The sequence below is a fragment of the Anolis carolinensis genome, chromosome 2 (assembly GCF_035594765.1).
Source record: "Anolis carolinensis isolate JA03-04 chromosome 2, rAnoCar3.1.pri, whole genome shotgun sequence".
Lineage (NCBI taxonomy): Eukaryota > Metazoa > Chordata > Lepidosauria > Squamata > Dactyloidae > Anolis > Anolis carolinensis.
In genome coordinates, this window is record NC_085842.1 from 226,022,633 (window position 1) to 226,026,628 (window position 3,996).

General features: G+C 39.8%; 1 long non-coding RNA gene across 1 annotated transcript; it reads left to right on the forward strand.

The window, feature by feature from the left end:
* Positions 1-227: 227 nt before the first annotated feature.
* On the forward strand, positions 228-3,186 carry LOC134295848 (uncharacterized). The gene is made up of 2 exons (XR_010002435.1): positions 228-460; positions 2,773-3,186. It is a non-coding gene; the product is annotated as an uncharacterized LOC134295848 (long non-coding RNA).
* The last annotated feature ends 810 nt before the right edge of the window (positions 3,187-3,996 follow it).

Sequence of the window (3,996 nt, forward strand, 5' to 3'; positions counted from 1 at the left end):
AATTCAGTGAAGTTTATCTGCATTCTGGAAATGGCAGTGTAGGTGGGGCCCAGGTTGCTTTAATTCACTGAGAGTGTACACTAAGTTTCTCCAGCATAAAATTCCAAATACTTCATTGAATCACAAAATCCAGAGTTTCCTAGGTTGGTATCTAATGGTTCCAATGGTATGGATACTCACTATTTTGGACTTAGAGGCCAGAACAGATAAGATGTTTAGGAAGACCTGGCTACTTCAGAGAGGCATTGGCACATCTCCAGAATCAGATCAATTTTATTTTAACATGCTAGAGCAACATACAGTCATTATATGATAGCTGCTGTGTGTAATCTTTGAACATTGCTGGAGAGCAGGTGTAGCGTCAGAAGACTGGAGGTGGGAAATAACTATATTCATCTGCAAGAAGGAGAAACGATGAATTCAGGTATTTACAAACCAGTCAATTTGGCATCAATAGCAGGTAAGTCTGTTGTGCTTTGTTCAACTCACACTTAGCATAAATGCAAATGCAGGCTGCAACCCATTATGTTTTATTTGAGCAAAGTCATGGAAATGAATGAAAGGGGAATTGCTGTAAATTAAATGTTGCTGTCTTTTCAGGCATGAGGTGGAAGCTCTGATTTATTTCAGCAAAGGCTGAAAATAGCAGCAACAGCAAAACAAAACATTTGTTTGGTGAAGATATTTACTAGAAGCTGACAGTTGAAAATTAATGGTTTCATTTTTTTTCTTTAAAAATTGTGGGTGCTGCTGGTTTGTGGAAGACAAAATGTGATTACCTGCAATGCTTCCAAGACTTACAACACAATCTTATGCATATTTACTTGAAAATAAATGCCACTGTAGAGGTTTTACTCTAAATAAAATTTTCAGTCATTGTATAATTGGCTCCTGCTGGATCTACACTGCCAAGTAATCCAGATTATCAAAGGAGATGATCCATATTCATAGAATCATAGAATCATAAAATCATAGAATTGGAATAGGCCTCATGGGCCATCCAGTCCAATGCCCTGCCAAGAAGCAGGAAAATTGCATTCAAAGCACCCCCGACAGATAGCCATCCAGCCACTGTTTAAAAGCCTCCAAAAGAGGAGCCTCTACCACACTCCGGGGCAGAGAGTTCCACTGCTGAACAGCTCTCACAGTGAGGAATTTCTTCCTAATTTTCATGTGGAATCTCCTTTCCTGTAGTTTGAAGCCCTTGCTCTGTGTCCTAGTCTCCAGGGCCGCAGAAAACAAGCTTGCTCCCTCCTCCCAATGACTTCCCCTCATATATTTATACATGGTCATCATGTCTCTTCTCAGCCTTCTCTATTCTACTCTTCTTCTCTTATCTCTTTTGAACTGGATTATAAGAGGCCCCAGCTACACTACCATATAAAATCCAGATTATCTGCTTTGAATTGGATTATATGGCAGTGTAGACTCATATCATCCAGTTTAAAACAGATAAACTGGATAATCTGCTATGATAATTTAGTTTACAGGGCAATGTAGATCCAGCCTGAGTCTATACTGCCATATAATCCAGTTCAGAGCAGATAATCTGGATTTTATCTGGCAGTGTAAAAGGGGTCCTGTTGACACTAACCCTTTCCTAACTGTTGGTCATACTAAGGCATTTTCAAAAGAGGTGCCACCTGAAAGGGTGGAATTTATCTATCTGTCATAGGATGCAGTTTTCTTCACCTTAATATTTTGCTTTTATGTGTTCTGAATTTTTTCTGGTACTACATGTCTTTCTCATGTTCCACATGTGTGACATTCCTCAAAAAATGGAGTTAGGATGCTGCAAAGGCTGCGGCAGAGGATGCTGGCACCGAGTTTTAGGAATGTAGGACTTTATTGCACTAAATCCACTATTTCACAGCAGTCACACTATCACTGATAGTGATTCATACCAGCATGAGCATTCTCATTATCACACCTCTCTCCATTCCCATATTAGGACCATTCCCATATTTGCTGATCCATGGTCCTTCATCCGTACTTCCACATGCCCTCTTAACTGTGCCTTCCTGCACTTCCTACAGTGTTGTTGTTGGCAACTTTGTAGTTGATTTGCTTGATTTTTTTAAAAGTCAAATATTGCTGTAAATTAAAAAATAAACAGCTTGGAGATAGTGGGGAAGCATGGGAGTGGAGGAGAATCCCATCTCCTGACATCACTTCAGTGGTGGTACAAGCAAAACAGCCCCACTGCACTAAAAAGGTGACAGGAACATTGCAGGATTGGCAGCAACGAACAGATCAGCAAAGGTAAATTTCATGTTTGCATATTTTGCAAAGGCGATGGTCCTGTTTCAATGCTGGTTTGCCTACCTTGTGTGAGAAAAGTCCTTAATCTCAAACTTTGCAAACATAGGATTTACTGAAGCATCCTTGATGCCTAATGTAGGAAATCTGCCAAATCCGAAGGACAGCAAGGGCCCTAAAATACATTTTAAAGGCCAGATCTCAAGAACACTTGGTATTGACTTGGTTTTGTTTCCACTTGTTTGTTTTTGAAAGAAGAAGGGTCTCAGACATGAATGCAGCAATTCTAATGTACTTTCATAAGGATCGGTAAGAGAAGTTATTGTAAGTTCACCTCTTGGCAGGAAAATTTAAACTGTCTTTCATAGAAACATTACTTTACTATAGAAGGAGAGTCAATACATGCATACAGTGAATGAGGCAGAGTCAGCGGTGTATTTTCAAGGGAGGCTGACGGAATTTCCCTCCCAAGAATATATATGATAGAATATTTCTTTTCTTTTTTCATTTCAGGAGTGACTTGGAAAACTGCAAGTCACTTCTGGTGTGAGAGAATTGACCATCTGCAAGGACATTGCCCAGAGGATGCCCAGATGTTTTGATGTGTTTACCATCCTTGTGGGAGGCTTCTCTCATGTCCCCACATGGAGCTGAAGCTGATAGAGGGAGCTCATCCGCACTCTCCCCGGGTTGGAGTCAAACCGGCAACCTTCAAGTCAGCAACCCAACCTTCAAGTCAGCAGTCCTGCCGGCACAAGGGTTTAATCAACTGTGCATTTGTTTGTGACCCCCAATTCATGGAGTTCAGTGATCCCTGAAATAACTTTACTAATATGTAACAAGATGTTTCATACCATAGATTTTTATATTGGTTGCATAGTGGTCAATAGGTTACAGTGGGATTAATAAAAAAAGTAATGTAATGCCTCCACAATCAATAGCATTTCTCTTATCCATTCTGATCAATGGAAGAATCCAGGAATAAGATATGTTGCACTTTTTTGGGAAGGAGTGGGAGGGTATACTTTTTCCATCGCTATCTCAAGAAAGTATATTTGGGGCTTTCCAGAAACATCTGACTTTTACCCACTGATCTATGTCCCTGTAACTTAGTCTTGAAAGTTTTGATTATAGCAATGATTTTTATGTGGGGCTATCCTTGAAGGTGACTTTGTTCTTCCTGAGGACAATTTGACCCATACAAATCATTCTGTAGGCCCACTAACAAGTATTGGAAGACACATCCTTATTAAACCACTCTGCATTGGTTAGTCAACAGTCAGATCATGAGACCACTTTCTAATGGTTTAAAGCTTTTTGTAAACTGGGACTTCCAACCCTCAAGAATTTTCTCTTCTTTTGTGGACCCAGTTCGTAAGTAAGAACAATATAAAGTGTCAGACTACACATAAGTTAGACAAAACTCCTTCAAATACACTACATGAAATAGTGCTGTACAATTCCGTACCTGCAAATATTTGGAACTTATATCCCTGAGCATTAATCCTACTGATAAGGATTTTGGGAGGCTGAAGTTCAAAATACCTGGTGGATCATACTTTGAGAATCACTCCAGAACAAGAAGGCATCCTGCTTTCCATTCCACTTGCAGATATAAGAAAGATTTGGACACACTACTTGTTTAAAAAACAATTATAACGATGCTGGCTGGGGATTCTGGGAGTTATAGTCCAAACAAGTAATATTTCTGAGGTCCAAGCATAGGTTCACATGGGC